A 12,344-nucleotide genomic window follows, 5' to 3' on the forward strand; every position below is an offset into this window, starting at 1 on the left:
ACCTGACACACACACACACACACACACACACACACACACACACACACACACACACACACACACACACACACACACACACACACACACACACACACACACACACACAGCCTCTCCTGTCACCGTTACAGAGAGTCACGTCTTCTTGGCTACTGAAAAAGGCACAAACAAAAAGATATCAAAGTGTGTTTGGAAAAATTACCCATATTGTGTACAGTATGACATTGGCCCTGTTCGCTCTCTTTTCTCTTTTTATTTTGTGTGACAGAATCGGAGCAGACAGTCTTAGCCCTGTGTTTTCTCAGACTAGCCCCCGTTGTCTCTGTTTTAATTTATGTTTTGCTGTGGCTGAGTCTGACTCAGGATTTATATGACCGTCCACCAACCTGCCCTATATAAGGACAAACTACCGGACTGTGCTGAGCTGTGCTGGGCTTATGAATTGCAGTCTTTCCACAGCTGCCTGTCTACTCTACCTCATACATCTCCAGCACGTTCCTAGTGTTGTTTATCCTGCCATTCTTTCTTATGTGATCATTTCTGGCTGAACAAAACTGGTATTGTCATACTGCTTTGGTTGCTCTCCTTTGATTCAGAAATGTCAGGTTATCGCAGAGTGATGTAGCTTATTAGTGAATTGTATTGTTTAGTATTACTGTCTACCGTCTAACCTTTTAGGTCCAATGGAAGTGTACTAATACTCTGCTGATAGAATAAAACCTACACAACCTCCGCCAACCAAAGCTGTTAGTAGAGTATTGGGTTTGTTATCAGATGGGAGTCCACCGACAGTATGCTCTGATTGTTTGTGTGCTCCCTAAAGCCATTTCCACTAAATCAAAAATGTGTTCATGTTTGCTGTATATTTTCAGTCCCTTTGATTCAAGTTATTTATTTTCATAGCAAACAACTAGATGTCAGGAAAGGAGGGGGGAGAATTAAGGGATGGCACGCCACTAAGGTCTATAGGTTTACTGAAACCTTTATTTTTTGACTTTCTCATTGACCATTGGTTACTGTTTTGTTTTGACCTCACAGTGATGCTTGACGGACATTTTAAAAGGGTCTGCAAACTAGCAATCACCCTTTGGAGAACATGAGTATCCATATCAAAATTGTTTGACAATCTTGCCATACATTGGAATTGAGCAACTGTAGAGCAGACTGCAAGAATGACTAATGGATTGTAATGACCCCCTTTGGCATTCCCCAGAAGTGTGTTTAAGAATTAGAACAGACAATAGTTTATTTTTGTAGTTTTTTGCACCATGCTGACTTTAGGTGGTGATCTTTCTTTACTAACTTTTCGTACCGGGGGATGCATTACATCTTGTTTATGCCTGTTTGTTACACCAGGTTTGGTGGGGAGCAAACAGGATTGGACTTGGCAAGTCAAGTGGGGCTGCTTCAAGCCCCAGCTGAGATGGGATAACATTCCCATCCACACACACAACTGTAGTGTAGCTGCTCTCTGTGCATAGTGCTAATTAGCAGAACAAAGCATCTGTTGTTCTTTATAACATGCGACAGTTAAATATTTCATCCATCCGCCTGTCTTTACCTATCCTCAGCTCCGCTGGAGGAGCAAGAACAAGCGAGTTGACAGTACACACACATGCGTACACACCAATGAATTTACAACCTAGCATACAGAGAAATAGACATGCTGAGACACACACACACACACACACACAAACACACACACACACACACACACACACACACACACACACACACACACATGCACACACACCGCCTGCACCCTCATGTAAGCTGACAGCAGCATCAGCATAATGTACCATATTAAAGTGAACAAGACCTTTACTATAAACACCATTCCCCCTAAGAGAAGGAGCTAGGGGCAGAGAGCTGGAGGTTTGGTTTGAGAGAGACAGGGCCAATGGCTAAGTGCTTATTACCCTGCCTCCCCTGATAGTTACAAATATACACTTTGTTCTTCCTCCGTCTGAGGCAGGGAGGAGGTGGCGATTAAGAATAAGAGAGAAAGGCCACAACCTGGAGAGAGAGGAAAGGTTAAGTGAGTGGAATGATTTGAGATAGAAAAATACGTATCTGATGCTCCTTCTGTCTATTTCCCACCCTTGTCTTTTCCCTCTCTGTCTCCCCTCCTCTTCCTCCCTCCATCTCGGTTCTCTTGTGGCTTGAAGAAGGAGTGTGGGGGCAGATCGCTCTCGTCTTGTTAAACGGCTGGCAGATGACAGAAAAATTAGAGGCATTTCGCTCTTGACAGGTTGTTGTGTGTGTGTTTCCCCCCCCCCCTTTTTTTCTGCTTCAAATGTTTTTTGTCAGTTTGTTTTCAGTCAAGCTGTCTCAACAGCACAATAAGTGAAACCGGTGCACGCACGCGCAACACACACAGAATCACACCTGCAGAAATCATGCGCAGGTTTGTTTGTGTTCTCATAGCAGACAGATCTGATTTTGAGTTCTCAGATTGGTGGCAATGGGAGGAGGCAGAGGAGCCGCTCGCTCACAAAGACGTCTTCCCCTCTGCTAATTATCGAGACAGACTTTGATTGCCTGTTTGGAAACAGTCTTTCAAACAGCTGTAATGACAATGATTAGGCGATGCTGTGAGTCCTGTGCAGGAGGAGTGCACAGTTGGTCCCCCAAACCTCTCTCCGCCTTGTGTTTACGCAAATGTGTATGTTTTTGCAACTGTTCTCGCTTATCATTCTGTAAAATGACTCTTTTCATCACAGTGCAGGCCTCTTCCTTGTATGTTGGTAAGATATGGCTGTTTGAGTTGACTAAAGTGCTTCACGTACTAACCACTAGCTTTTAGACAGTGACTTTGTTAAAACTATTATTTTGGTGCTTTTTAAGTTCAAGTAATTAACCTCCGACGCTGGTGGTCTACTACTGGATTTATGTTCTAGTTACAGTAGACAACAAACAAACAAATGCATCACCCAGACAATTACTGAGGTGGAATAAATACACACATCTTTCTTTAAAGCCTAAATAAATCCCAAAACATAATCCAATGGTGGAAACACCAAAACACATGTATGTCAATACAAATGAAGACAGATGAAGATAAACGCTTTTAACCATTCTAAGAAATACCGGCTGAGAGATCTGTAATTTCCCCTAAAACGCTTTTTTGTGTGTGTGATTTTAGGATTTAGGACATTTTTTTAGTTTGCAAGAACAAAGCAAAAGGAGCTAATGTTTTTCTCACAGATAGTGGAGTGATTGAAAAAAGTAATAAACGTGATGTAAAAAGAGCATGAGGTACCAACAGGAAGCACCAGATTTAGAGGTGTATTATATGTAGCATTGCCTATTTGTATTGTAATGCACATGGGAGTCATTTATATATAAGTCATTTAACAGTGTGGCATGTGTGTAAAATGAATATAACTTTTAATGCTGAATTAAGCATCTACCTGCAGGAACTCAAGCTGTCTGACCCTCATTAGAGTGGGGACGCATTTAAAATGAGCACCAAACAACCACACACAGCTTCTCATTAGAGGTAGAGAGATGGAGACAGAAACAAAGAGAGAACTAGAGAGAGAGAGCAAGAGTGGGGAAAAGAGAGAGAGACATCCTTGATTTGATTACTACTGCCTAGACAGACAATGCAGTTCAAGTCTTATGTGTTTCCCTTTGTGTGTGGGTAATGCGTATGAACTCATGTGTGTGTGTTCTAGTGTGATCAAGACAGAGGCCAGTCATGTTAAGTAGGCTCTAGAGAATTGATGTGTGTTTGAGAGAGAGAGAGAGAGAGAGAGAGAGAGAGAGCACATTTTTGTTTCTACAAAATGAGTCAGCATGCGCACACACACAATGAAGATTTGCACTGTCAAGCTCAAATCTGAGTATTTAAAAAAAAAAACATTATGTACATTCATTTCAAAATGCTTGGCATGACTAAGTAGGCTTGTGCTGCTGCACCCATATTTTTGCATCTGATCTTTTAACTTGAACAATGAATCGCTGTGGCTTTTACTAAAAATATAAATCATGTCACTTCCTGTTCGACAGAGGACTTTCCAGCCTGACGCTGCCCGTTTGAGAAAAGCAAATTTAAGCTCTTTCATGAACTGGATATGTCGCAAAACTCACATCAATGTTATCACTGCAAGGAAGAGGCCAGGGAGCACAGCTGCTGTGGCCTTTGGGAATGTATCAGCAGCATCCACACACTGCAAACACACACATAAAGTAGAGCAGGTACTGAAACACACCGAATATAAAGGCATACATTCATAGCCAACGATATGCTCTGCGCATATGGTTTCCTTTTCAACACCAACCTGTGTTACACTTGGGATTAGCTAGATGTTTGTGAGATCAAATGTTGTCCACCATCCCCCATCCGACTTCCTATTATCTCTAATGTGGAGAATAATCCTCTTGTGGAATTAATCTCTTTTGAATAGCGTTTGTTACCACGCTGAGATAGAATTAAAGCTCTTGTTCCACTTCTGGGTGTGTTGAACATGTGTTCGATTCAAAGGAATATATTTTCAGCTGAAGCATCTCCATCCTTTTCAAATTGAGTACATATTTTTTTGGAGATATCTACCTATAGAGTGATTAAAACAGATCACTAGAGCAGCTTGTTTTCTTTAGGAATGAGTATCCTGTTCAACTGTAGACATCTGTTAATGTTTGGATCCATTTGATGGATTTCATTTGACCTATGTTGATCTGTCAGTTTAACTGAGTCTGATTGGGCAATTACCTTTGGCTTTAATCTGATCTAGTTTGAGTTTATTCATTACATTACCTGTTTTGTTTCTACATCACTGTACATATACAGTACATTAGTACGGCGCCCCCTAGGGGACATGGAGAATAAAAAAAAATAAAAAAAAAAAATGTTTTGCAAGATCTCGCAATACTTTTGCGAGATCTCGCGAAACCCCGTTGCAGTTTGTAGACGGTCCCTAAGCACTCCTCTCCCTCCTCAAGCTGCAGATTGTGACCAATTCTTGATGTTTAGCTCGGATGACGGTGCGTATCGAACTGTTCTGATAAAAACGACTCTGTAGCTCAATGTCTATCTTGCTATGATTGTAAAGTCATGTTGTTTGTATTTTTACAACGTTATGTTCACAAGTTATTGATCCGCGAAATTCTAATCTGTCAATAACTCAGCTCAGAGGGACGTGCATGTCCCCTCGCTCTGAGTGTTCTCTTGAGGTGTCTTCACTTATGTGAAACCCTTTATATATACAGTCTGTGTGAAAGCCGTGCCTATTGCCAAGCACTGATGTTATATCTTTATATTTAAGGCCAAGCTCAAAGTAAAATCGATGAACCGCTCCTTTGTTGTGATTTCTGTGTTGCCGTAGCAGCCGAACTGACCAGAAAGTACACATTGAGCTAAATCAAAAGTTTTGCGAGATCTTGCAAGAGTATTGCGGGATCTCGCAAAGTGGTTTTGCGAGATCTCGCAAAACATTTTATTTTATTTTTTTCAATTTTTTTTTTTTTCTTCTCCATGTCCCCTAGGGGGCTCCGTACATTAGTGGCTCTCAGGTACTTGAATGATTTTCTTCAGGTGTGGCACAAAAGTCCACTCGAAGATCAATAGTTATTTTTCGTGGTAAAGGTCACGGTCACTGTTTTTGCATTTTGAGCAGCTTTGCAGCATCATCCATACTTCAAGCATTATCAACTAGAATGTTACAACACCACACATTAGGAAAATTAACAAAATTGAAATTCTTATGCCAAAAAAATAAATACTTTGTCGTTCTCTAACATTGTTCTCTCTCTAATGACACAATTAAATCGCTTCATTATATTTGGCATTGAAACCATGCTGTTTTGCTTAACTTGTTTGGCTGACAGTCAGGTGAGTTCTGTCCCGATTGTTCTCAATAACAAGTTCAGCAGTGTGACCAGCTGAGTGTGTTGGTGTGAGCCAGCAGAGCCATGAGACTGTCCTCGTCTGTCTCACAAGGCAGACCAGGGCACAAATTATATCTCTCTCCCTAATGTCGTTGTTCTACTCTGAACATTTAATGACATTAAAACGTTACGCAGCACATCTGGTCTCCTCTTCAGACACCAGTTGTTTTGTTAATGCTGGAAAGACAGCAATAAAGCGACAACATGCCAAACATGTCTTTTTCTGCTGCCTGTCTCTCACACAGATGAGAGAGACAGAGAGAAGGGACAAGAGAGACAGATAGGTAGAAGGAGAGCTGTAATTTAGCCGGCTGACAGAGGAAGTGAGATCTCTTGGGGGTGTGCTAGTGTGACAGTCTAAATGAATGGAGACATCAGTGTTTGTGCGTGTGGACATGAAGAAGGATCTGTGCGCGGTTTGTTTAACTCGCCCTGTCAAACTCAAGACAGCCTTAAGTGTTTTTTATCAACCTTCCTCCTCCTTTCTTCTCCCTGTCACTGCTCTGGGAGGTAAAGTGTATGTATGTGTCCATGTGTGTCTAGAGACTGCCAAAAGGAAATGTGCAACAGGTATTTTGTAGAAGTAGAACAGAGCATACACAACACAGTACGTATTTTCCCTTCTTTTTGTCAAGTTGACGTTTGCTTCCCAATCCAAGCTCACCCAAGATTCTCCTCTCTTTTTTAGTGTAACCTGTTTACATAAAGTTAAGTGCAATCTATACAAACACTGTGCAGTACACAAGGTGAAGCAACCAGCTATTTGCAACAGCCTCATGACTTCCAGGTAGTTTCTGTGGCTTTTGTGGCCTTTGAATAAGCTTTTAACAAGGGAGTGTACCAGCTGAGCTGACACCGGTGCTCTCTGTCACCAGTAAGTGGAGCTCCACTGCTAAAAGCTACTGATTCAGGCAGTGATAGTGGGGATTCAGTATGTTGTCAGTTCAGTTTGAACATTTGGTATTAAGTAGATGTTTTCTATTTATGTGAACACTTCTAGAACTAACTTTTTCAGTACTTTTTGGCTTTACATTTCTAAATATTCTGGCTTTATTTTCTCGAAGCCATGGGTATCTATAGGAAATTGAATTGAAACAACATCACTTCTCAATTTCTAATTACCATGTGAACAGTTTTACTAATGTACTAGTTTGTTTTGGAGTTCCCTTGTCCTGACCTAAAAGTGTGTTGCATTAAGCACAGTGAGACATTTGGACTCTATTGTTGCAAAGAAGAAGTGTCTCCTTTCTCTCCCTTTCCGCTGCACCTAAAGCAGAAATTGCAGAAGTTGTTTTGCAAAAAAAACAAAAAAAACTCAATGATTGGGTCAAAAGGGCAAACCCGCAAAAGATGCCGGCCTCCACAAATCCATAGTTCACGCTCAGTCCATAGAGCTCTCACTGTGTGTGTGTGTGTGTGTGTGTGTGTGTGTGTGTGTGTGTGTGTGTGTGTGTGTGTGTGTGTGTGTGTGTGTGTGTGTGTGTGTCAGCCCACAGCAGCAAACTCACTAGTCTAGTAAGTACCAACGAGTGCTTCCCACAGTTGACCTCCTCCACTGTCAATGTCCAGTTTATATCAAAGATGGAGTGGCTCTCCAAAGCCAACAGTTAATAGCTTCAGTCTTTTACAAGGACACATCAAGCAGTTTTATTTTGCTTTTACCAGATTCCTTTGAATAACTGTGTGTGTGTGTGTGTGTGTGTTACTTCTTAACCTTATACAGAGAAGTTAACTGTCTACCATTTGAGGATTTAGCATACCTCTTGTAAACTAATTAAAACATTGACATTACCTGCTTTTCTTGTCATGGGAGTTTATGTTTTATGAAACTGGTCGTTTTAAAGAAAATAAATCAATAATTGGGGGTTAGGAATTTATATTACAACAGAATACTTGAAACTGTTGAATTATGTGAAAACATGGAAAATATTAAAGCCGTCAGTCTGCATTAAGCGGCCCATAGTGTCATGTTTTTTTTCTAAACTGAGAATTAATAAACAAGCAAAGACTCTTGAAGCCTCTAGAAAATAACTCTTAATCCTGTTCAAGTACTAAATAATTATTATATACTTGTGTGATTTATTCAGTTACATAAGGAACCTGTATTAATAGTCAATTCTGAAATGTAGAGGTATTCCCTTTCAACAAGCATGTCTAAACTCAAAAGAGGAGGTTTTGTGTTTGCTATTAGTTGATGCTTGGGGTCTGTGTGTGTCTTTGAACAGCCTCACAAGATCACTGGTGTTAATGTGACTATTGTTTTTGTGACATTTCTCAGAAGCATAACTTTAGCAAAATCACATTTGTCTTGTCTTCAATTCCTTCTTCTTTTCAAAGCTAGTCATTTGTGATACGTCCCTTTTTGCTTCCCTTTTCTTCTGAAAGAGGTTTTTTCATTCTAAAACATCTTTTATTTTAGGACAGCAGAGCAGAGAGTGGTGATAAGGGCCGGGCAGTGTGATTTCTATGGTGTGTTTAACTACTGCTTTTACTTCTCATAAATTACCACTTCCACTGGGTGAAGACAAACCATTGAATCCACCCAGTCACCCATGCATTCAATTGCATTTGAATTATTCTTAGGGCTTTCATAACTTTGTGTAACTAGTTTGGATGTGTAGTGTTGAAACTGAGCCAAAAAAAACAAACTTTTATGATAAACTTTTATATCCAGGTTGTTTTCCCTATACAAAGAATTCAGCCACGACTGCATCATCTGAGCCAATCATGTGAATCTAAACACATTATCACAGTCGATCAGTGAAAATGACATCACCTTTAGCCTGTAGGCTAACCTTACCCATAAGACATGTTTATGCATGGTTATTATCATTTCATTTTTAAATGTTGCTCTTTTATTTAGTTTTTATTAGAAGTGCTAAAGGGCTTTTGTTTGTCATGGTGATCTACAAATAAATCTGATTTGAATTTGATTAATAAATCACGCTTAATTTATTTCCGGATTTTATTAAATGTTTTAGTAAAGATTTGACATTTATACAACAGCTATTTATGTACTATAGCTTTCATTCATTTCTGACTCAAGATATACTCTGCTGTGTAATCAGCATTTTCTGCCCCTCTAACTCTGATAAAAAGTGCATTCAGCACCCAACAGTAACTGTCTTAACCATGTGATCTGTTTCTTCCCCCGCCCGGGGCCAGGGCTCCAGTTAGATGAGCTGTCCACTGTACTTTGGTTTTGAAGTGTTGGCAAGCTTTGCCTGCACAAAGGCTTTTGTTTGGTCTGGACATCAAGAGGCAGAATGTAAAGAATGTACAAAATAACCAACATAAACCTGTTGGTTGGTGATTACACAAAGCCGCCAGAAAGTGAGCCGGCCGCTGAAGCACATTTTCGTAGTAGCCCAACAGTGTTTCTACAACTTCTGTGTTGGTCTGGGACGTCATTTGGCCCATAATGACCATAATAAGCGTCTTTGGGTTCAAGAAAAGCACTATAGAAATATAATTTATTATTATAATAGACATTTTCCCGTTGAACTAAATTGAAAAGAAATGCTTGTTAATCAGGCAATTTGTTTTTTAGCGTAAGTTCACACTTCCCAGTGTGAACACTTGAATAACCCTTATTTAAATTCTAAAGTCCTAAAAGTTGTAAAATGCGCTAGAAGTTCATTTCCCTCTCAATTGATTTGGCTGAGCTGGTTAGATGATCTGGGTACTTTGTACAAGTGCAAATGAGATATCGCAAAGAAAATGTTGGGGTGTGTATTCTTGGTTGATCATGCAGTCATTTGTGGGTTTGGCGATTCTTAGGGTTGATTTTATCATTCTCTTGGGAAAATAATCAAGTGAGCAGGAGTTCCTTCTGTACATGATCCCCATAAAAAACAAAAAACAAAAGCCTTGAGAGGATGCAACAGTTTGCTGCAGAACACCTCAGCCAGTGTGACGCAGACAGTTGGGATGAATCAGCCTTTTTAGCAAACATTTCTGATCTCAGGCTAGTTATCAGCCCTCCTACATGTGGTTCACATGGATCTATCCGATGAAGGCTGATCCCAGATCTGAGCCAGAAGGGGTCGTAGTGCTTCAGTACAGGAAGTCGAGGAGATCAAACGCACCAATCAGATTGTGGTGTGGTGAGACTAAACATCATCACCCCACAGGAAGGAAGTAGCTATGTCTGAATTACACAGACTACCATGAGTGAGTGTGTGTGTGTGTGTGTGTGTGTGCACAAGTGTGTGATTTACACAGACCAGCATTTACATCCCATACCCAAATATTTACCTCTGTTCAACTGCCACCCTCTAGCACAACGCTGTGATTAGACAGAGGGGGGTGTGTATTGTGTGTTTGTCTAGCGGCCTACACACTGTGTGTATGTTTGAATTTGTGAGTGTACTGTATGTGTGTGTGTGTGTGTGTGTGTGTGTGTGTGTGTGTGTGTGTGTGTGTGTGTGTGTGGCTACTCTGAGACACAGAGTCCAGTCAAACGCTCCAGTGGAATAAAAGAGCCATTGTTCACCAAGGTGGTCCCTGTAGGACCTCCAACCCTACACACACACATGCACCGCCAGACAGGAAACACACGTATCCACACACACACACACACACACACACACACACACACACACACACACACACACACACACACACACACACACGCACACGCACACGCACACGCACACCACACACACACACAAGGCTTGACAAAGTCGGGTCCGCATTAATTCGCTAACTCGTTTGGGGTATCCAGTGGGGGTCAGTTTTTCTTAGCCTAGACGCATGTGGGTTTCTCTGTATGTGTGTGTAGTTAGTCAGGTAATTTGGCAGACTGGGCAGCTGCTTCAGACACTGTGGAATGTGGTAACAGTAGTTGGTTACACTTTTGTTTTTAAGGGGCAGGGCAAAGGAAACAAACCGGGGGAAACCTCTGTAGAAGCCGAATCCTTTTGTTTACTCCTGGTAAGCCTTATCTGGTTCATCTTATGTTGATATTAAAGATATTGGATACATTTTCCTTACCAGGAAAAAGGTGACAGAAATGACAAATCACATTTTCTCTGCTCAAAACTAACATATAATGGGAGATTTGGGATGTCTGTCCGGTAATTGAAATCCCCCTGCTCGATACTGCACTTGTGCAAATCTCAACAGAGTTGGGAATGAAGAGAGATAGCTCACTCTTTCGTCCCTTCATTGCCAGCTTTGAAAAAACAATGTGTATAATTAATTTTCACCACTTGCCCGATCAGAAACATGTGTTGCTAGATTTACCAGCCCAATGAGGCATTTTACTTGCCCTGGGGAATTGGACACTCCTTATTGTTGAGCCCTGTAATTATAGCACGCTTAATCACTCCACAAACAACATGACAAAAAAAACTATAGCAAATTTGGTATGAGAAGCTAAGAACAAAAGACAACTGAGGTCTCAAAACTCAAATTATTTCCACTCTCGGCTGCCATGAAATATTCTCAGGGTAACACCAACGTTGGCAGCGTTTCCCCCAGCAGATGGGAAAATGGGAAAGTATTAATTTGTATAACACAGCAAGCGCTGAAGAACAAAGCTATCTACGACAAACGTTGCTTGATGTATTATTCCCCGTGTATTATCACCTCAAATCCACCTGTAAAGACAATCATGTTGGTGCGTGGTGTTTATTCCCCATTATGTGTATGAACAAATACGTCCCAGAGGAAAACAAGGAGAGCCAAGAGTCTCATGTGATGTCCACACATGAATCTACTCCGTGGATAAAGAGAATGAATTTGTTGAACCCAGGGATGAGGAGTTCACTTATAGTTATAAAAAGGAACTACAAAAAAAGGATGATATGTATTAAAATATAAAATGATGAGCAGTTTGTTGTCTCTTATTGGAAAACAAGTTTCTGAGGTTCTCAACCCCCTTCTGTATCAACAACAGCTACATCTATGTGATCTGTACTTGATTGATAACCACATTAGGTCATGGACGGTCATTTGATCACCTTAGTGACCCTCATCTGAAAAGACTTGTTTGATATTATTAGTAATTCTATAGTTGTCATCTACAGTTATGGAGAGAGCAATGAAGGAAGTGAAACCTAAGATCAGAAAAACTCTCCTCTGACTTTTACGGCCCGTCTACACAGCAGCGTTAGTTAACCTCGCTTTTCACCGAACTGCATTGTGGGGAAGCAAAGCAAAGATTTCCAGGATTTCCAGGATTCAAAAGTTGAGCAATGTTCAACTTTTGAAGCTGAGGTTGAAGCGTCAGCCAATCAAATCCCGTTTATGCAAATCTGTCAGTACAAGCGCTAGCCAATCAAACCACGTGTAAGCTGGGAGAGACATACCGCAGTTCATTTTCTATATTCCTAAAAATGGAGGAGAAATTTGTTATTACGGTAGCAAATCACCCGGTTCTTTATGACCAGTCGCTAATAACTCACCGGGATACAAACCGGAGGAACCAGGCATGGAGGGAGGTGGCAGAG

Source organism: Notothenia coriiceps, unplaced genomic scaffold, assembly GCF_000735185.1.
Source record: "Notothenia coriiceps isolate Sejong01 unplaced genomic scaffold, NC01 NC01_scaffold00000122, whole genome shotgun sequence".
In the NCBI taxonomy this organism is placed as follows: Eukaryota; Metazoa; Chordata; class Actinopteri; order Perciformes; family Nototheniidae; genus Notothenia; species Notothenia coriiceps.